The 23,560-nt window shown below is 47.1% G+C and overlaps 2 protein-coding genes across 3 annotated transcripts in view; one reads left to right on the top strand and one right to left on the bottom strand.

Annotated features, from left to right (window-relative positions):
- Positions 1-23,560, bottom strand: part of LOC126531152 (uncharacterized) — a 143,940-nt gene that overhangs the window by 76,345 nt on the left and 44,035 nt on the right. The gene's annotated exons all lie outside the window — the stretch shown is intronic.
- LOC126531151 (uncharacterized) overlaps positions 1-23,560 on the top strand; it is a 49,452-nt gene that overhangs the window by 3,048 nt on the left and 22,844 nt on the right. The window lies entirely within an intron of this gene.

Below are 23,560 nucleotides of genomic sequence, written 5' to 3'. Positions count from 1 at the left end.
ATGAAGCATATGCAGTGCTACATAGCGGGCACGTCCTGCGCTACCGGGGCTTAGCGGAGAGACGAGAACTAGGAGTCGGATTCCTGATTAATAAGAATATAGCCGGTAACATACAGGAATTCTATAGCATTAACGAGAGGGTGGCAGGTCTTGTTGTGAAACTTAATAAGAGGAACAATATGAAGGTTGTACAGCTCTACGCCCCTACATCCAGTCATGATGACCAGGAAGTCGAAAGCTTCTATGAAGACGTGGAATCGGCGATGGGTAGAGTGAAAACGAAATACACTATACTGATGGGCGACTTCAATGCCAAGGTAGGCAAGAAGCAGGCTGGAGACAAGACAGTGGGGGAATATGGCATAGGCACTAGGAATAGCAGGGGAGAGTTATTAGTAGACTTTGCAGAACAGAATAAGATGAGGATAATGAATACCTTCTTCCGCAAGCAGGATAGCCGAAAGTGGACGTGGAGGAGCCCGAATGACGAGACTAGAAATGAAATAGACTTTATAATCTGCGCTAACCCTGGCATCATACAAGATATAGAAGTGCTCGGCAAGGTGCGCTGCAGTGACCATAGGATAGTAAGAACTCGAATTAGCCTAAACTTGAGGAGGGAGCGGAAGAAACTGGTACATAAGAAGCCGATCAATGAGTTAGCAGTAAAGGGAAAATAGAGGAATTCTGGATCAAGCGTCAGAACAGGTATTCGGCTTTAACACAGGAAGAGGACTTTGGTGTTGAAGCAATGAACGACAATCTTATGGGCATCATTAAGGAGTCTGCAATAGAAGTCGGTGGCAACTCCGTTAGACAGGATACCAGTAAGCTATCGTAGGAGACGAAAGATCTGATCAAGAAACGCCAATGTATGAAAGCCTATAACCCTACAGCTAGAATAGAACTGGCAGAACTTTCCAAGTTAATCAACAAGCGTAAGACAGCTGACATAAGGAAGCATAATATGGATAGAAATGAACATGCTCTCAGGAACGGAGGAAGCCTAAAGGTAGTGAAGAAGAAACTAGGAATAGGCAAGAATCAGATGTATGCGTTAAGAGACAAAGCCGGCAATATCATTACTAATATGGATGAGATCGTTCAAGTGGCTGAGGAGTTCTATAGAGATCCATACAGTACCAGTGGCACCCACGACGATAATGGAAGAGAGAATAGTTTAGAGGAATTTGAAATCCCACAAGTAACGCCGGAAGAAGTAAAGAAAGCCTTGGGAGCTATGCAAAGGGGGAAGGCAGCTGGGGAGGATCAGGTAACAGAATATTTGTTGAAGGATGGTGGGCAGATTGTTCCAGAAAAACTGGCCACCCTATTACGCAATGCCTCATGACTTCGAGCGTACCGGAATATTGGAAAAACGCTAACATAATCCTAATCCATAAGAAAGGGGACGCCAAAGACTTGAAAAATTATAGACCGATCAGCTTACTGTCCGTTGCCTGCAAAGTGTTTACTAACGTAATTGCAAATAGAATCAGGAACACCTTAGACTTCCGTCAACGAAAGGTCCAAGCAGGATTCCGTAAAGGCTACTCAACAATAGACCATATTCACACTATCAATCAGGTGATAGAGAAATGTGCGGAATATAATCAACCCTTATATATAGCTTTCATTGATTACGAGAAAGCGTTCGATTGAGTCGAAAGCTCAGCAGTCATGGAGGCATTGCGGAATCAGGGTGTAGACGAGCCGCATGTAAAAATACTTAAAGTATCTATAGCGGCTCCACAGCCACCGTAGTCCTCCATAGAGAAAGCAACAAAATCCCAATAAAGAAAGGCGTCAGGCAGGGAGATACGATCTCTCCAATGCTATTCACAGCGTGTTTACAAGAGGTATTCAGAGACCTGGATTGGGAAGAATTGGGGATAAGAGTTAATGGAGAATACCTTAGTAACTTGAGATTAGCTGATGATATTGCCTTGCTTAGTAACTCAGGGGACCAACTGCAATGCATGCTCACTGACCTACCTGGAGAGGCAAAGCCGAAGGGTGGGTCTAAAAATTAATCTGCAGAAAACTAAAGTAATGTTTAACAGTCTCGGAAGAGAACAGCAGTTTACAATAGGTAGCGAGGCACTGGAAGTGGTAAGGGAATACATCTACTTAGGACAGGTAGTGACTGCGGATCCAGACCATGAGAATGAATTAATCAGAAGAATAAGATTGGGCTGGGGTGCGTCTGGCAGGCATTCCAGATCATGAACAGCAGGTTGCCATTATCCCTCAAGAGAAAAGTATGTAACAGCTGTGTCTTACCAGTACTCACGTACGGGGCAGAAACCTGGAGGCTTACGAAAAGGGTTCTACTTAAATTGAGGACAACGCAACGAGCTATGGAAAGAAGAATGATAGGTGTAACGTTAAGGGATAAGAAAAGAGCAGATTGGGTGAGGGAACAAACGCGAGTTAATGATATCTTAGTTGAAATGAAGAAAAAGAAATGGGCATGGGCAGGACATCTAAGAGGAGGGAAGATAACCGATGGCGGCAGAAAGTTAGGTGGGCGGATGAGATTAAGAAGTTTGCACGGACAACATGGCCACAATTAGTACATGACCGGGGTAGTTGGAGAAGTATGGGAGAGGCCTTTGCCCTGCAGTGGGCGTAACCAGGCTGATGATGATGATGATGATGATCTTCTCCCCCTTCCTCCCTCTCCCCCTTTCCATTCTGCTCCCGCAGGATTTCACTAATTGTAGAGTTTACAGATTGCCAGATATTCCTACACACAAACCTAGCTAGCTGTCGAGAAGCTCCCACGTACAGCGACGAGTGCACAAAAGGCAGGCGCGCCTTTAAATCCGATGTGACGTGCATGTTCTTGAAGCATCATTCTACATCAAAGAAAATCAGAACTTGATTACCTTTACTTCTCGCCATGGAAAGCACATACGTCGCCTCCAACACCAATCCAACTCCATATACACAAGTTACCTTAGCTAACAGATAATTAGGGCAGTAATTATTTATTTACTAATTGGTTTGGTGAGCTATCCACAAATGAAGGTTCGCTCCCGCGTGCCAGAAACGCTACTATGAGTATGGCGCTAAGTTTTCCTGCGATTAAATCGGCATTTCGCGGCATCAAACTCAGCGTGCCAAAATAATACGTTGGACTTTGTGGGGTTCAGATACACAACTGGTATCACTGCTGGTACAGATAAATAAAAAAAGCGTACCGTTACGTAAGCTTTTCCTTAAACCTCCTTCCAGCTCTGCCATCCAATGCCTCATCGTCCGGTCTTTCCAGCAAATACCTTTTGTTTTCTGAACTCAGCGGTCGGGGAGCCTCCTCAAAAAAGAAAGAAATATTCTGCAACACTAATACCGCGTGGTAGACCGAAGAAAACAGAAAGGTATGCAGCTGCCTCGCAAGGGCTACATATGCGAGCACGAGTGCATAGCAGAGAGTTCTAGCGTGTCCGGTATTCGGATAAACGCAAGCGGACTGGGCGTTTTACAGGATGAGCGGAGGCGCAAACGTGAACAGCCTGCACGGTGCAGCCACCCGGCAGCGCCGAGCTTCCGCAGACAAACACAGCTAATATTGCAGAGACAAAGTATATTTTACTTTGCTGATCTGAAGTTTCGGCAGCAACACGATCACGCCGCTGCCGAAACTTTGCCCAATGGCGAAATATAATAAACTTCGTTACTGCAATATTGGCTCTGTGTCACCAGGTGGTTGCACCGCGCAAGCCGTTCACGCTTGCAACTCCGCTCATCGGTTAAAACGCCCAGTCCGCTTGCATTTACCCGAATACCGGCTATGCTAAAGCTCTCTAGTGTCAGGCCGCTGCCAACATTTCGACGAGACCGATTGCCTAGCTGACATTCCGCAGCAAAGTGTCCCGGGCAGGTTAGGGTGAGTCCACACCATGCTTCCCCTTCGGAAGGTGGCGCTGACTTGGAGGCACCTTATGACAGGTAGACTTGCCCTCCAAAGTCCAGTTGTGACTTTCGAACAGACTTGCGTTTGTTTCCTTGCTCGTGCCTATATTTCTTACGAATACAGCCGGTGACTAGTTCGTCAGAACGGTGTCGGCTACAACGAATCACCGGTTTACATAATTCGAAAGGACGGGCCGCGGAGTATACGTGCCATCTTGCCAAATAATCGGGATTACGCCTAAGATTGTGCTCTTAAATTTGCGACATCTTTCTCTCTCCCTCATGTGGCACGTTTAAAGAGGCGGGAGACGACAGGTTTACAAAGGCAATTTAGGCTCTGAATCGTAGGCCATGCCTTATAGAAACTCCCGCTGGATTTAAGTGAGCCTATGAAAGGAATATTTGTGCAATATATTGGAAATATATATATTCATACATATATGAATATATGTTAAAGAAACTGCACATGAGGCTAGTATAATCTCAGAGGGATATCAACATCATCACAATGTCTTTTCAATATCGGCGTATTTACGATTTAAGCACATCCGTCTACGGAAAACATCCGTTTCGTGCCTAAACAGCAAAGTTTAAAGGTTCTGTCGCTACAACATTTTATTCCTCGCGGAACAACTTGGCGTAAACGTTCGTTCCCCATAAAACAGTCACTCAAAGGTGCAATATTTAGGCGTCTAGCGGCACATGTACACACCTCAGCAGATCCGCCACTTCGCCCACACACGCAGCCGAGTTTTCTTCTCAATGTTGCTCTTGTTTTCCAGCTGTTTGAAAAACCCCAAACTCATCTTTCACTGCGCCACACTTGAAGTCTAAGCGAAGAATATTAACTCTGTTTTATTCGAAATGCCGCAGCGATAAGAAAAAACGTCTGCAGGTAATAAGTGACAGAAAAAGAAATCAGAAAGGCGGAGATGAAGCTGTGGTAGATGGAGGAAAAAAAAAAAAACGTTACGTAGTTTGCGTAAGGTACGCAGTTCGCGTAAGTTTGCGGCACGTACATAGAGTAAAGTCGGTGATCTTACAAACACTTCGAAGCTCACAAAGCGCGCGTGGAATACGATCATTACCTTCCCTAAAGACTTCAATTTATATTTCGTGCTTGATATTCAAACTTCAGGCAATAAATATGGCGCAGCACGGTTAAGCGATTTCTATCTTCAATACGATCAAAAATCAACAGAAGAGCGAAAGAGAAAAAAGACAACTCTCGCCAAATAGATATGCCTTCTCCTTAGGCAAACAATAAACAAGTTCACCTAAATTTAACGCTAAAGCAGCACGAGCGCTCTGTCCAGCTGCAGCGCATACTTCCACGCGGCGTCGGCAAGGCGCCGCAACCATCGGGACCCATTCAATTCCGATTCTTGTCTTTCACACTGCAATGGAGTTCAACAATCCGGAAGGTTGATACGTGACTTGTGTGACGGGCACAGGATTACGGGGTGTCGTGTTCCCCATCGAAAGCGGAAACCAACGGAAGGTCTCGGAACTAGCGCACGTACGCTCGTGGCTTTTTTTTTTCTTTTTTTTTTCGGATCCTCTCGTACGCGCCTTTCTCACATCGCGAGAGACGTGAGCGGATCGGATGGCGAGTCTTTGAAACGCAAACATTCGCGACAACGGCTGACGAAGCCCAAAACGTGTCACGCAAACGGCGGCGTCTCTTGAAAGGACAATTATCTGCCCCTCTTCAGCGCGGCGGGGATCAGCAACAGTCTTTAGAAATGCTCCTTGGTATACGTGACACTTTCGGTTCTGGAGAACCGGAGAGTCAACGCCCAAGAGGGTCGGCTGAATGTATCTCGAAGCACTTCGAGTGTATAACATGTGCACACACAGTATAGAACCGTGCGGGTCGCTACGGCTGATGCAGTACAAATAAGGCACGGAGTGAGTGGCCTTTTAGATCGCGGTATACTCTCCGTTCGCAGCGGAAAGAAAAAACTGCTCTATGTTGCGTATCAAGGATCCGCAGGATATTGTTGGATACTATGCAGCTTCGAAACAGGTCACTGTCTCGTAGCCGTATACAGCATCTGCATAAAGTTTCGAAACATAGTGCCCGTAAATGAAGTTGTTGTCGGGCCGCATACTAGGGTCTATGTGAAGCTTTCGTTGCTGGAAAGCGTCAGGGTTTATAGAACGATAGCGTTTATCACCGCTTGGCGCTTCACAGAGGCACACGTATCCCTGAGCATGGCATGACGATTGATCAGAGAACTTGCGTAGTGGTGTCCAACCTTTCGACATAACAAGCACATAATGGCGACGAAAGTGAGATGTGCCCTTGTATGCCACTTAACTTGCAACGCTAAGTTTAGGCGCATTTTAAAGTAAAACAAACAAACAAACAAACAAACAAACAAACAAACAAACAAACAAACAAACAAACAAATAAATAAGTAAATAAATAAATAAATAAATAAATAAGAAAGATTATAGCATATTCAACGCACTCGTTGGAGTCAACGTTTAAACGAAGCTTTCGTGGAACGTGTCAAATAAAAGCTATGCAAAGACACAAATTATGCAGGCAATCTTCTTTTCCAAGTACGCGTAAGGAACTCTTCTCGTTCTTCTCCCATCGCAGAAGATTTTTGTGGTATTTGCGCGGTAGGCAATGAGAGCTTTACCTTACAACAGGAAAGACACGCACAAAGATATGCATGGGCCCGGCTCCTGCTGATCACAGAACGCTATAAATGTCTCAGCTGTAGTGGGTTGCCCCGATGTCACTCCGCGTTAGATATTTGCGTTTCTAAACGTTACGACGTTATTCCAACAGGTAAGGTTGGTACGCTCCTTAAAAGCGAATTTCAATGGCAGATTCGGAGCCCTCCCGGAGCCACATTTCCTGCTCTTTTTGGAGCAACACTGTTCCAATGGCAGATCGAGTGCACCGAATGGGTGCTCCAATGGCAGATTGAGCGCGCTCACGGAGGTGAGATCCCTCTGAGGAGCCGCCGAAACAGCTCGGCCAAAATCGGAGCGGACCGGAACTGTCGGCTGACGCATTTCCTGCTTCTTCCCAGCATTCCTCTATTTATGCCCGGACGCCGGTATCGACAGACACAATGGACGCCACGATATCGCGTCGCGCGCTCTTGCTCGCGTTGTTTGAGAGCGACAGCTCTGAATGTGACACTTCACGTACGGATTCGTGCAGCGCTGAATCTGACAGCGACGCTGAAAACACTGCTTACGAGCAAGCCTTCGAAATCATGTTTCGTATTCTTGCCAAGAGACCAAAAGTCGTCGAGCACGTCGACTGGTTCGTACATAAAAAATGACTCGTACATAAAAATACAGCGTCCAGGAGGAAAAATCGCGTCTACACAATGCAACAGGCATGATTACCAGTCAATAACATTGCAAGCAGCCTGTGTCAACAAGAGCCGTTCCATAGATGCCTTTATTGGAAGTTCAAGCAAAACTCAAGACTCTCGTGCGTTCCGGTTGTCAACTCTAGCCGAGAAACTCCGTTCCATGTGTGAGGATAATTATAGCCTTCTTGGGGATGCATTAGACTCGATTTCGACAGCTAATGTACATCGAACTACGCACTGCAGACTGAATTAACAAGTTCCCCCTCCCTGATGGCGCGCTGCATACTGCACAATCTTTGCAATGACTTCGGAGACCTATAGAGCTAGATGAAGCAAACGATGCAGAAACACCTGATGACATCCAATGGCAACGATGCACATGCGCTGACAGTGAGGTGTCTGCTGAAGACCCAGCACGGCGCAGGCAGGGCAAAAGTGACAGTTGCAAAGTACTGCGGGTGCCTCAATAAAGCTTGCACTGGCGCGTTTTTTTTTTCTTTTTGTACTAAGCACCTTAAAGCACGGTTATGACAGATGTTTGAAGAGAGAAACATTTTATTTACTTAATAAAGCACATTAAAAAAAGAAATTGTCCTTTATTCGTCCTCTGTATTATTATCAAAGAGGATGCCTCAAAAGCGCCATTTTCCTTTGTGTTGTTCCGTCTTTTCTTTGCGTAGTACTTCTTTGTATGCGCGCTTTTCTTTATATTGATGTTTTTAATTAAATCATCCAGCTGCCCTTCCTGCGCTTGCAGATGCTCCATGTTTTCAACAACAACAACAACAACAAAAAAAAAAACTCAGTTCTTGCAACCTCGCACTCGAAGGACGAGACATCTTTGGCTTAGATTCTTCTGATGGGGTAATTCGCGTTGAGGCAGCAGAAGTAGCTGCTTCGGAAGTGCGTTCTAATGCAGATTCCTTCGGCTCATGTGGCTCGCTTGATGGAATATTTGAATTCGCGGACGGGGTTTCTTTTTCGACACTATTCCAAAGCTATCTCGTAGCTGGGAGAGCTCAATACTATAATCGACCAATCGTATTTTTTTTCTATTTCCTCCTCACAAGGGACATCCTTGGGCGAACTTCCAGATTTGCACTTTTCAGCAACAGCAGCCGGCTTTCTTCTCTTTGCCGTTTTATAACAGCTGCAGCATTGGTCACCTGTTCTCACGACACCCAATGTCTCCTTTATGTTTGCTGCAATGCGGCAGAACATCTCTTTGTTTAAATTTTTTTTCATTAAGCCTACTAAGGGAAAATACTGCTCGTAGTAGTCGAACAGAAGCTTTGTTTCTCCTCGTGTACACTCGCGGCTTGTACCTGTAAAACACGAATTCTGTAATCTTGCACAGACGTTACAAATAGGCATCAAAGTGAGCGATTGCTCTTTACGATTGTGTTCCTTCACTGCTGCATTGGCGATTGCTGCGCTCCTGAAACACACACACACACACACACACACACACACACACACACACACACACACACACACACACACACACACACACACACACACACACACTATATATATATATATATATATATATATATATATATATACATTGCTAGTATTGTGCAAGCAGTCGCGGCGGCTATGCCGTTGAGCTCATCGTTGAAATGTTTGCATGCACTGCAGGTTTGGCAAGCGAAAGTTATTGCTGCTGAATTCATTAACTTTGCTTTGTACGATTTCGAGCTTTGACGAGCGCACGCAGTCTGCCATTGCTATCAGTGCCCTAGCAACAAGCTTGATGGTGCGACCCCGTACGTGCACTGCCACAGATGCGCGCTACTTTCGAAAAAGGAGTGTTCAATCAAATGAACGGTATTCCGCGACATGCACGGAATACCGACGCTCGTCTTCTAGGACAGTACTACGCGCGAGAGCCAAACGTATTACTTATCCTGATTGGCATGACTGGCCCCGCCCACCAGTGATGATATTAGAAAGCTGACGGGTGGTGCGAGTGGTTGGTGACGGGTGGTAACGAGGATCGTTACGGTACAGTCTACTGATTCCGCTAGGCTCCAAACTACAGTAGCTGTAGCGTAAACGTGGAGACAAGCCACCGGAAAGAACAGCTCCGAACATGGCAGTCTGCGGTTTGCAAAGTCGTGTCCGTCTGTTGCAAAGCCGGGTTGTCCGCCAGAGATAGGGCTGTTTCGCTTCGTACCAACGTTCAAGCTCAACAATGCCCTGTACCTCTCTCTAATCCCGGCACCCAACACTGAGCCCCTCGGTGTCGTCACCATATGTACCTCATTAGTTTCGCCTCCCGTTCACCTGTGGGCAGAACCACTCGCCCCGTCACCCTGTGCCTTTCACTACGTTTCCAGAACGTCGTATTTTCAATTGTCCCTCTACGTACTATCTTCGAGAGTGTCTTCTTTTCGTGACAGACGCCGACCCTATGTGCAGAGCCACGTCACGGAAATCGGCGATTTGTAAAGGTATGTTATTTTGTTTGCGCTTTTTGTTTGTACGTTGCTTCAGTTTTCTTTTTCTTTTCTTTAACATTTGCTTCAGCGCTGCCTTTTAGGGAATAAATCTTCTACTGTGGGTTTCTCAACGTCCCCGTAGTGTCGTGCACGCTGTTCGGACACGATGCACCACGGCGAGGCCACCGCGGCGGGCGGAGACAGAAGACGATAATTCCCTCCGGCAGGCAAGGGCCGCTGGACAGTTGCATATCCGGTTATGGATGGATGGATGGATGTTATGAGAGTCCCCTTCGGAACGGGGTGGTGGGTTGCGCCACCAAGCTCTTCTTGTTATACTGCCTAATGTCCTACCTAGGTTAAAAACTTTATCGTGCGTTGTGCGTTTCATGCACCGCAGCTGCGGCTTGAGCAATCCTTAATGTTCAACGCTTTTAAAGACGGCGCAGCATAACAGTTATTCTATTTTGAGATAAAAATAACGAAATTTAAACATTTGACGTGATTTCCGTGTTGTTTTTATTGCAACGATAGCGGACGTGAATACTTAGTGCGCAGGAGGCAACCTTGAGTCTCGTCTGCGACGGGAACATCGTTTTCTTTCTCTCTCTCTCTCCAGTCGCGTCACCAGAGAAAGAAATTCAACATTATGGCGTCACCATCTTTGGAAGTGAGAGGAAGGGCGCACTCGTAGAATACCAATGCTCTCGGAGCTCGCGAGCCGAGTCCACGCTTCCCCAGCGCTTAAGAAACCAGTTCATTCCGGTCCGCTCCGAAACGTTGCACGCCGACATACCGCGCATTTCTGAATATTTTCCGGAATGAGTTTGCACGGCTGGTCGCTCTGCATTCATCGATGCCGCTCGATCAAACTGCTCACGGTCAATCGAATCGCGTGGTGAAGACTCGGTGAGCTGCCCGTCCGCCGACGCGCATATAGGAATGCATGCCTATAGAATCCTCCGCGTTTCAAAGCGAATACGATAGCGAACGAACGACGTGATTTCGAGTTTAAGCGATCCGCGCAGTCGCTCAGTTCTAACGTTTCTAACTTTCGCCAATGAAAGCGGTCGCGAACAACCCACAAAATAATACGCAGTTCAAAATGCAGGCTTGATCTCAGCGGGTAAAATGCGGGCGCCCAAGAACTTCAGAAGTTTAGCCCTTCCCGCCACCCCTTTAACCCCCCCCTCCTCCCCCCTTATAAGCAGTTAAGAGGCAAACTCCTTCTACGGATATAAGATCAACAAGTACGCAAATTATCGTTCGCCGTGTTACAACGGCCAACAGCCTCAAAGTAAAAATTAGGCGATTCATCGCATTGTTGCGATTTCATATTGATTTCACCTTATATTGCAATAGCATGATGCAAATTCAGGCCAGCAATGTAACCATACAGATTATACACATAAATCTGGCCCTGTTAGCCCTATAGTCGTTATAGTTACGACGCTGCCAGTTTATGTAAGTTTCTGTATTATACATGCACGCTCTGCTGTTGTAACAGCAGTCGTCAGGGCTGGGACCCATGCCAGGCTTTGTGCCTTTAGCCTCAGCCGTCATTCGTTTGAATGAAAGAGAAGTAAAATTAATATTTTAAGAAAATTTAAAACAATGCAGTTTTAAGCAAAATGATGAAAGGTTACCTTTGTCGAGTATATGACAAGTATCACGTATTTGATTTTCTCTCTCTCTCTCTCACGCGCGCATACGCACGCCTTTCACCCTCCCCACCCACACGCACGCATGCACGCACGCACGCACGCATGAACGGACGCACACAAACGCACGCACACCATCCGTAACAGCCGTAGGTCCGGAAACGACGTGCCGACTCCACATTTGCTGCACCAGACGTTCGCGCGCCACTACCTGGTTGTTGAAGGGCTTCGTAATCAGTTCTCGTTGCGGCATTTAGAAGCCGCTCTTGTCTTTTCGCGTACTTCATCCGCGTTTTTGTTTCTTGCGTGCTCCACATTTACGTCCGCTTCCCGTCAGAAAAGCACGGAGGTGGCCCTCGGCAATTCTTGAGCTTGTGTAAGGAAAACTTCGGACCACACTGACGCCTCCGCTAAATCGTCGGCAAATAATCACCGAATGCCTACAGTAACGTGCCCAGCAAGGGAAGTCCCGGTGATACAAGCGCTTTCGGAGTTTCCCAAGGGTATCGCGGGCATTTCCAACACCGCGACAGCACGAAAAGCCACGCCGCACGAAAAATGCGGGTGTTTCCTTTCGAGAAAATCTCCCACAGCATACGCGCTAGATCACGGAAGCGCAGTTACCGTTGAAAGCAGCAGAGTAAACGGGCTGATATACCAGCTTATTCATCGCACCCTTAAAAACAGCAACAACAAAAGTGACTCACTGAAAAAGCTACAGAATTCAAGCTGAGCTGTACACATTCGAGGTACATTTTACTTGCGCCGAGCAGAAACTGACTTTCGAGAGTGTCAGCTTCGACTCGGGACTCGGATGTTCACTTTGCGCATGCGCTCACACACACGAACCCACACACGTACGCAGGCAAATATACATGTGCCGCACCCCGAAACGACAACACCACATACAGATATGCTTTCTTACAGCGAAGCTGCTTATGGCTCGGCTTCCGTGCATTTTTCGTATGCAAAAAACCGTGGATCCAACCTGACGATTCCAAGCGCTCCCGTCTCTAGTTTCATTTCCTTCCGCTCTCCCATGATGGCGATCCCGTCGAAACGTGACGCTTGTCTAGTTTCCTCCGCACAGTAAAATAATTTACACCCTTTTTCACTTTTAAGGGCGTAAATTATTTTACTGGGCAGCTCCTCGGTACGGCGGTCCCGTCATCCGTGCGAATGGCAACAAATGTGTGTGCATACCTGTCGTCACTATGACCACCGACCAGGACAATAAATGACTTCGCACCTTTGTTCAAAATTCTGTGGCACCTCTGTGTCGCGTGCTAAACAGCTTCGCTGGTTATCCACCTTCACAGAGTGGAACGGAAATTTTTTTTTTTCTTCCGTTCCCTTTTTCTCTTAAACACGTATATCGCTTGTCGGAAAAATGGAATCCGCTACTGCCTCTGCAAGAGAGGTGCGAACCTTACCGATTGATAAGAGAGAAAGAAGGATTTGACATTTGTGCTGAACTACAGTCAAATAACAAGGCCACGTGTGACACAACCGCGAACCAAGGGGCAGCCATTCAATCCAGAGCTTCTACTAAAGATACACTGCGCTCCACCACATTCTTGCTCTACCTTAGACTCTATATATGTTTATACAAAAATTTTATTACTCTCGCAATCAATAAAAATGTTCCCTAGTCGCCCCCCTTCCCCCTTCCAACTACCCTTTCATACTGCGACAGAACGCGCAAAAAGCAAATGACATTGCCACGCGCGGACTGCAGGAACTGCCACGAAACTAGCACGATACTACATAACGAAAAAAAAAAGGGGGGGGGGGCGGTGAGGAAACTACGAAAATTACCAGCGACGCCAGGTGACTTTGATCCGGGGCTCACTCCCACACCACGATCTCGGAAACAGACACTGTGTGAACGAACGAGAAACTCGTCCGCTCGCCATATCCTGCGAGGGCTAATAAAGCGACAGCGACGCGTTAGTACCGTCTGTGGTGTCGAGCCGGAATCCGATTTCCGCGACCGCGCACCGCGCCTTCCTCGCGCAAATAGCTCGCTAGTATAGAACGACGCGGCGTAGCAAACAGCGCTTCCCCGGCTCCGCGAGGGCCAGATTCCGCGTGGCCGGTATACGCGCTACGCCCTTGGTTGGCGACGCGAACCCCAATTTCCTGTTACACACTCCCCCGTCGCACGGCTGTGTTGTGTGCGGGTGGGTGGGCGTTGGCGCGTGTTAGCGTGCGCTTGCGTATCTACTACCACTTCGACAAGATCACGCGTATAACGTCGGCGGATGTACAACGCTGAGCGAAAAAACCGAATGTTTAATTAGAAAATGATTACGCAGATCCAGTGCACATTTCGGAATCTCTGCGAAGCGAGGCTGTCGCGAAGCGTTTACTGAAATGCTACAAGTCCGACCCTTTTCATCCCTGCGTCTCACAGAGGACAAGGCGTGCGTGCGTGCGCGTGTTTCGACGACATGGATGCAGAGCAGTTCTTCCAAACAAATCATTCTCGTTCAGCGATGATACGAAGATATACGATATGTTTCATGCCAAATATTTGGTAAGCACGCGGAGCCACAACCGAGGTCGGTGACGCTGATAGCCGAATACGCTATACACGCTATATATCGCGCTATACACGCTATATCGCAATACACGCTATATATGGCGGTTCCATTAGCGCCACTTCAGGTCCTCTTCGCAGAGTGCGCTAGCCACCTGACCTCTCCCCCTCCCCCCCTCGACCCAAACAAAAAAGCAAAAGCTAGATTCCCATGCAAAATACTGGTTCCCGTTTACCAAATACGTGCGCGATCCCGTAGCCTCTATAGTGTGAGTTTCGGCGGGCGGGTTGACGACCTTACGTAAATTGGAAATTCAATCTCCCAGCAGTTCTAGAATACGCCCATAAAGATATATATATTACACGCACGCGTTCATTTTCATCAGTATACATACGCCAATGGAGGCAAACAAATGCAAAAATGAAAAAGGAAATAAATAAAAAAAGTGAATTCAATCAATTGAACTTATAAAGGCGAGACCGACACGAGACAGCTCGCGGTCGAAGTGTGTAGCCTATAGCTTACAAGCGATGCATAAGACACGTACGTGTATCCCATGCAATCAGGCACATGCAAAGAAGAACCCTGCATGCGTCCTATATATAACGTTCGCAGCAGTTCCAGACGAAAACCTCCCCGGAGAGTCCGAAAGACCCCACCGAACTCGAATAAGCCTAGAAAGCTCGTGCTTCATTGGTGTTAGCAAAGTCTGTCACAGTCGCCACGCAATAGACCGTATAGAACGTGAAATACACCGAACCGAAGAACGTATCCAACAGCAGCAGCGCTGCTGACGCTGTACGCTAACAAGCAATTTTTTCCAGCCGCTCCTGTGCAGAGCTTACAGAAGTGGTGTATAGGTGTTGCCTTCGTAAAAAGAACGCTGATCTCTTCGAGCGGACTCGGGCGAAGCTGTTCTAACTGGATGATCCAAATTACTTCTGACGGATAGTATATACACCGCAGAGTGCGGCGAAGTTTGCAATATATATGTATATATTTATTTATCTATTTAAAAATATCTTACAGGCATCAAAGTGAGGCATTGAGTAAGGAGGGCAGTACATAGAAAATACACAGAATACAAGGCATCTTTGAACCGTATCAGTTTACAAACTACAACCGCAAGGGCATGATCAGAATCATTATTATAATCATAATCATAATAGTATAGTAATAAATAAATAAATAAATAAATAAATAAATAAATAGACACTTGCGCGAAGCAAGTTGTTGGGCGAGTTGGTACATTTGTTCAGGATTACGAAAAAAATGGCTGTGGCTTAGCTAAGGTTAAGCCCAGGATGCGAAGCATACTAGCCTTTATTTTAGTTGTTGAACCACTGTTTAGCCTGGTGAACTGCTGTTGCTTGGCTATATTTGGTTCGGCTAGACGAAGAAACAACTCATGCGTTACTCTGCTTCGCCTTCAAGAGTGCGACAGCGCTCCCGTCGACCCGCCAAGGGGTGTAAGACAATGGGCTACGGCGCAGCGACTACGCGCCCCGCATTGGACGCGGTGAGCGTCGAGCAACGCAGCGTTCGGCGCGGCAACGAAATGTGCGCCTGAGCAAGCGACGCACGCCTGAGCCTTAGAAACAGCTCGTTTCTAAGGCAACACCGCATTCACTAGAGTCGCTTTTGTACCACTTCGAAGCATCGTACTCGTGGCTCAGTGGTAGCGTCTCCGTCTCACACTCCGGAGACCCTGGTTCGATTCCCACCCAGCCCATCTTGCAAGAGTTGAGCCAAAGCCACCTAGAAAAAGCGCAGCTGCTTATATACCGCTGCGACGCCGCGAGCGACGGCGCGAGTTGGAGCCCCGTTTCTCCTCTGTCGTGACGTCACGGTGTCACGTGGTATTGAAGGCGACACCGCCGCGCCTGAGGAGCTGGGTTGAGCTCTAGTAATATGCTTCGCATAATAACACGGAACAGTGTACGAGGACGACGATCAGATACGACATCGCGAGCGTTAGCTAGCTCTTATCCGGCACTTATCCTTACATACTCCTGCAGTGTTCCGTGTCGTCGCATGCACTGTTGTGCGCTCGCCATTTCATATTCACGAAATGCTTGCGCATTCTCAAACAACGCGAAGCGCAACGACTCGAAAGCGTTGTTTTCTGTGCGCCTTCTTCCGGCGTCCCTTCTTCCGGCGTGCGTATAATGACAGGGGAGATTAATCAACAACGCCGCGAACACGCCTACGGACGCACTACGTCAACTGGAGCCGCATCTGCGATCTGCGACGCGGTTCAGGTGCTTACAGCCACGCCGAAAACACACGCGGTAAGCACAAATGCGAGCGCGGCCGCCGCAGGCGCACATGGGAGCACCGGCTCACGACGACCGCGCCAGCGCTAATTCCTCTCACGCGGTGCCGGCCGGCAGCGTTCATTCCAGCTGCAGTATTAGCGCCGATCGCCGAGGGAGAGGCACGTAATACGCCGTCTGTACAATGCTACCGCGAGCCCCAGAAGCGCCCGCGAGAAGTAACTGAAACACATCGTTTCCAGAATTGCAACGACGAAGCCTGTGAATCGTGAATGAGATAGACCGCACGCGCGCGGGCGCAGGAGACGGGGGGGTATACGTACGGGCGAGCCGGCGAAGTCCCATAAATCGCCGCTACACAGCCCCTTCCCAGGAGTGCACCGCGATCACGATGGATCTCGCTAATGGGAGCACCACGCCAAGTCGAGGAGCAGGCAACAAAAAACGCCTTATAAACACCAACTGGCTACTTACTCTCTGTGGATTCACTATTGTGTGACGTGTTGAAGCCTGTGCACGCGACCCATCGTCGTTACATTTACAATACACATGCTCATCTTTCTTTTTTTTTTTTTTTTTCGTGAGATAAAGAGTTAGGGGCACGTTTCGTTATACCGTTACGCGTAGCTTGACGTTATGTTATACGGGGGCCCCCCGTGAGTAGACAAATAACACTATATGCCACATTACCAACGCCTCCTTGCTCACACTCACATGAAGCCAGGGAAAGCATACGGCAGAATTAAATGTTGAGCATACCGACTTCATGTGGTTCGTAGTAACAAACAAACAAACAAACAAACAAACAAAACAATCAATGCCCATTGGTTCCCCTTATTCTACTCGCTTGACATCTGATATGTCAATAAAATATGATAAAGAAAGAAAGATATGGCATCGCAAGTTTACCACAAGGCGACCGCTTTATCGCGCACTTATAGACGCTACTTACAGTGAAAAATTAGCTGCAAACTACATGGAGCGCATATTGCCGAAGTATTTGCGGCGAGATTACCCACCCGGCGCATAGACGTGTTCGTTTTTTGCGTAGGTCCTTAATAATCACGCTGTAAAACGTCGCCAAAATGCACACGGTGTTTCCTTCGGAACGCATTACACCAACAAAGCACGCGCGAACCGGATTGATGCATTGTAAGCTTGACCCACTGGTTTACCAACGGGCCTTTTTGATCGGCAATGCACTCGTTTATTTTCGCTGTGTGCCTCTTTCGCCGTCTTTCCGAGATGAGCTTCACGTAACAATATCATCATCATCATTATCATCATCATCATCATTATCATCATCATCATCAACCTGGTTACGCCCACTGCAGGGCAAAGGCCTCTCCCATACTTCTCCAACAACCCCGGTCATGTACTAATTGTGGCCATGTCATCCCTGCAAACTTCTTAATCTCATCCGCCCACCTAACTTTCTACCGCCCCCTGCTACGCTTCCCTTCCCTTGGAATCCAGTCCGTTACCCTTAATGACAATCGGTTATCTTCCCTCCTCATTACATGTCCTGCCCATGCCCATTTCTTTTTTCTTGATTTCAACTAAGATGTCATTAACTCGCGTTTGTTCCCTCACCCAATCTGCTCTTTTCTTATCCCTTAACGTTACACCCATCATTCTTCTTTCCATAGCTCGTTGCGTCGTCCTCAATTTAAGTAGAACCCTTTTCGTAAGCCTCCAGGTTTCTGCGCCGTAGGTGAGTACTGGTAAGACACAGCTATTATACACTTTTCTCTTGAGGGATAATGGCAACATGCTGTTCATGATCTGAGAATGCCTGCCAAACGCACCCCAGCACATTCTTATTCTTCTGATTATTTCAGTCTCGTGATCTGGATCCGCAGTCACTACCTGTCCTAAGTAGATGTATTCCCTTACCACTTCCAGTGCCTCGCTACCTATCGTAAACTGCTGTTCTCTTCCGAGACTGTTAAACATTATTTTAGTTTTCTGCAGATTAATTTTCAGACCCACCCTTCTGCCTTGCCTCTCCAGGTCAGTGAGCATGCATTGCAATTGGTATCCTGAGTTACTAAGCAAGGCAATATCATCAGCGAATCTCAAGTTGCTAAGGTATTCTCCATCAACTTTTATCCCCAATTCTTCCCACTCCAGGTCTCTGAATACCTCCAGTAAACATGCTGTGAATAGCATTGGAGAGATCGTATCTCCCTGTCTGACGCCTTTCTTTATTGGGATTTTGTTGCTTTCTTTATGGAGGACTACGGTGGCTGTGGTGCCGCTATAGATATCTTTCAGTATTTTTACATACGGCTCGTCTACACCCTGATTCCGTAATGCTTCCATGACTGCTGAGGTTTCAACAGAATCAAACGCTTTCTCGTAATCAATGAAAGCTATATATAAGGGTTGGTTATATTCCGCACATTTCTCTATCACCTGATTGATAGTGTGAATATGGTCTATTGTTGAGTAGCCGTTACGGAATCCTGCCTGGTCCTTTGGTTGATAGAAGTCTAAGGTGTTCCTGATTCTATTTGCGATTACCTTAGTAAATAGTTTGTAGGCAACTGACAGTATAAGCTGATCGGTCTATAATTTTTCAAGTCTTTGGCGTCCCCCTTTCTTATGGATTAGGATTACGTTAGCGTTCTTCCAAGATTCCGGTACGCTCAAGGTCATGAGGCATTGCGTATACGTAACACGTAACAATATAACAAGCGCAAAAAAGGACATACAAACGTTAGCGACGCCAGATATATATATATATATATATATATATATATATATATATAGAGAGAGAGAGAGAGAGAGAGAGAGAAAGAATACTATTTGATTCAAGATGTAGGACCCGATTTTTACCTATAACATCGGACACTGACGACGAAGAGCCATAAGTTTTTGTCGACGTACCCACAAATGAACCAGAAAGATATCGAGACAAGTCGCTTATCATGCAGAGCCAGGCAAGTGAGGGGAAATAAGCAACTCGGAATGAGGCGTCAATCAAAACAAGCCATGCCTGTAAGGCTTGCGGTAAGAACGGGCGCGCTGTAGGCTGCTGCGATCAGTCACCAACCAAACAAGGCGCCGCATGCGCAACATTCCTCTGTATCCCCTCGAACTCTTTAATCTCGTCTTTATACACGGACCTACTAACGAAGACGAATAGGATTAGGCGCTGTCCGATGTACTGAACATGCTAAATATATAGAGCACGAGACCAGCCGACAGAGCAGTTCCAAATGACAGCAAAACTGGCCCCCGCAGCTCTTCTAATCAGGCCGACACGCGCAAAGTCCATTGGCATTAATTCGGGAGCGTCAGCGGAAATGACACCATCGCCCCGGGACCAACGGAAAGGCGGCATCCACTATCCACGTTGACGCGAACCCCTCTTGCCCACTCCCTTGCAATTTCCGGCCACAGCCCCTCCAGAGCACTGGTACCATGGTTTGCTCGAGATAGTAAGACGTGACAAAAAGTGTCCTGTAAGAATGAGACCTTTATTAACCGCAGTGCAACTTCATAATACTGCGACGAAGTTTTAAGCGAGCATGATGTCTCACACAGCCTCCGAGAACATGGCGTTCAGCTGCCGCGACAGAGCGGCGCCTGGTCATTACGAAGGCCATGCTGCCTTCACAGTGAACACCAAAAGGATCCTGGCAACTGTGACGACAAACTTGTTAAAATTAATTTTTAGGCCACTTATTGGCCAGTTAAGGCTATACGATTTCCGACCATCGGGAACTGAAATATCACTCGCCAACGACTAAAGGAAAGAAGAGGTGAAGGAGGAGTCGCTTCTAATCCAGCGACACGACAGAGAGTCCGCGCAAAGGACCGCAGCGTTCCGATGTGAAAACCTTTGCGACAGAGGTTTCCCGCCCTGCGAATTTCGAAAGCCGGAAGAGAGTCTCCCGAAGGCGTCTTTACAAATCACCCGAGATGCGGCGCACGAACGGTTGCTATAGCGGGCTGCGATTATAAATCGCGGGGAAGGAAGCGGATAACGACCGAAGCCAGCAGCCAGAAACCCATCGCGATCGCGAGGCGTTGCGTCATTGCGCCAGCGGAGTCGATGATGGTTTCGCGTGACACCGGAGCAGAGTATGTATTATAGAACGGCGCAAACATGGCGTTTCGAGCTTGCGAGGAGAGTGCGAAAGATGACCCTGACTTACAGGCTTCAAAGGCCCACACGCGGCGCTTGCGTGGGCCCGCAATAGGGCTTTCCGCCAGCGCCGCTAAACCGGGGAAGAAATTGCGCTGCAGTGTAAGCGACCGGAAAAAAGACAAGTTGGGATACTGAGCGAGTAAAATGTTGAGCCAACGACAGCATTTGTTGTCATTATTGGTGAAGCGCCGTTAAGAAGACGGTCAATGTGGGCTGTATACAACGCCCACGTACCAGTCTTATTACGATCGCTTCTATATAAAGGAAGCGCATGTTCGCATAAGGAGGACAAAAAGAAAGAAAAAAACAAGACAAACCGTGGTATTCCTGTGAATATAGGCAAATGCCACGCTGGTTGTGCTTATCAGGGCTATACGCGACGCTGCTCGAGTGATAACTTAGAAGAAAAAGTTACAAAGGTAACTGCTGCGTGAGGCCGCTGTTAACTATAAAGTCATTAAGTTACGTGTGAAGTGTACTCCAATCGATGTCACTTTCAGACGTGGAGAAAAATAACCGCAACAGCAGAACATCTGCACGGGCGTTGACGTTATTTACAGGGTAACAAACAACATGGCTGTTAATTTTACATGTGACAATGTGCCCCTTTATATAAACGTAAGTTCGATATGGGCGTACCGCGTCTTTCTCAGGCGCTTATTCAGCATCTGTGCAGAGCTCTCGTCCAGTTAAACGTTAACACGCGCGCGCGCGCGCGGACATGGATATGGACAAAACTTGGAAGCGTTTCATGTCTCTCTACGAAACATGTCTCTCTACGAAGAGACACAGCGCGCTTATGAGGCGGCGCCTTACAAAGTTTCTTACGGCATTACCGACAAATCACGCCGGTGCGACCCGGGGCGCCCTGGTGCGAGGACGACTGAATGAAATGCCGCACAAGGTCGCCCCGGTGCGCACCACCGGTGCGGTGGTTTGTCGAGTATGCCATTATTAGAGTTGCCAATAAGACTTTCTTGTATAGACGTACACTGTTGAATGTTCTGGAAGTTTTAGTAACTGTGTAACAACGCAGACGACGCCCTTACGAAGCAAGCGATCAACAAGACGAACACTTGCGTCTGGGTTTACGCCTGGACACAAGCAAGTACACTTGCTATCCATTTCGAGGAAGGTGAAAACAAAAATAAGTAATAAAATGAAAAACAAGGACGTCAAGCAGGAAAGAACAAGAACGCAGCGCTTCCCGTGTTCTCTGGTATTTCTCAACTTTGCGTCTTCTTTTTTTTTTTTTTTTCTTGTACCTTTCTCAATATGAATCCGCGCGAACTTGCACAGCTTGAAATTGCTCTAGAACAAGACTTGCGATCTATGCATATGCCATGCGCGGGCAATACGTCGCTCTCTGTCCTAATTAAGCCCGAAATTTGACCGACAAGCGTTTCCAGCCACTGTTTGGAAAAGCTTGTCGGCCAAATTTCGGGCTTCTTTTTTTTTAACATATATGCTTTAAAGCTCACGCTAGCGACCATATAGCGGCAATATAGTTCAGTGCATTTATTTATTTATTTATTTATGAAATTTATTAATTATGAAAAAAGAATTTATGAAACAAATAAAAATGTGTGAAATTTTTCAGCGGTTCACTAAAGTTGTGAGATGAGCATTACGTTTTAGTTCAGTTACACTTACATGATAGGAATAGGCGGAGAAAATGAAACGAGCTGAGCGATCTTGTACAGATTCAAGAGTTGTGGAAAAGTTATTTTGATGAGGATCCCAGATCGTGCATGCATATCCTAATTTGGGACGGATAAGTGTTAAGTAAGCAAGGGATTTCACTGATGGGGGTGCTAGTCGCAGGGTTCGTCGAAAGTAACCACGGACGCGATTTGCCTCGTTAGTAACCTGTGATATATGAAAAGACCAATTTAGATCAGGTGTCAAATGGATGCCTAAATACTTGCAAGTTCATACTGAAGCGATTTCTGCATTCCCGACTAGATATCTTGAAGATGGTTGTGAGTGACGTCGGTGGAATGATAGCAGAGATGTTTTTTTCACATTTAAGGACATTAGCCATGAATTACACCAGGTTAGTACGTGCTGAATGTATACAGATATCTTCGAGAGTACTGCATTATTCTATGGCACACATATGCGATGCGCAACGGGTTTAAAAGCCACCAACAATATGACGGAAATCATAATTTATACTAAAATGGTGGAAGTCGCCATATTACAGCAACAACAACAAAAAACACGAAACAGCAACCTCTGGTTATTCTTCTCGACATGTCGGTATGAAACTGTAAACAGAGCAGCTGCGTAAATAGAGCAGCTCATACAGAGGCTTTGTTTTTGACAGGCCCGGGAATAAACGCCCGCAATGCAATTCTTCACGAATTGTGCAGGGAGTAGTAGGAAGCAGTGTCAAAAAAAAGAAAAGAAAGAAAGAAAGAAAGAAAGAAAGAGAGAAAGAAAGTAACGAAAGCTGAAAAGGATAAAAAGGTGGGGGAGTGCTATGGTTTTCGTCCCACCTCTCACATGAGCGATCGGCAAAAGCTTGCGCGTTTTCCGAGGCAAGCAAGCATTCAGGCACCGAAAGTGCAGAACAGTGAGCGAATGCAATGCACTCGCATACGGTTCCAGATGGAAAACAGGAAACGAATCGGGTCCCCCCTTTGAATGCACGCGTTACTGGCAAGCAGACAACGCAGACATCCGCATCGACCCTGTGCTCATGCTTCCATGAATACTGAATACTACATATAGCATATACCGATACAAGGCGACGTCGCGGTTAAGTTGATCGAGATGGGCGGACGCGCGCGGTGACAGAGAATAATGGCTCGGTTGAGTGCTCCATTAGGCACAAGGCTCGGTGAACCGCGCATGCGCCGCTAGCGCTATATGGGCACCATGTGGGCGCTTCGGGCTTCACACGCGCGTGGCCGTTGATTTCGTAGAATGCACGTTCTCGTGCCATAGGCTAAATGCACGCACACACGCTGCGATCGTGACACGCGAGAGCGTCTGCAGGGGCACCAAAGCAACACGCGTACACCTCGGGGATGGGTGAGGTCAGGAATGTCACAAAAACTTCTTCAGTGGGCTAGAGGCCATTCGTCGATGGAGACAAGCACTCAATATGGCTGAGAGCTCGCCAACAGTGAAAACAGCGACATCAGAGAAACAGCCGAACCTCGATACAACGAAAACGGTTGTAACAAGTAAACGGATATAACGAA

This window comes from Dermacentor andersoni, chromosome 5 (genome assembly GCF_023375885.2).
Source record: "Dermacentor andersoni chromosome 5, qqDerAnde1_hic_scaffold, whole genome shotgun sequence".
Classification (NCBI taxonomy): Eukaryota; Metazoa; Arthropoda; class Arachnida; order Ixodida; family Ixodidae; genus Dermacentor; species Dermacentor andersoni.
The sequence above is the reverse complement of the archived record's forward strand: the minus strand, read 5'-3'. Positions and strand labels throughout refer to the sequence as shown.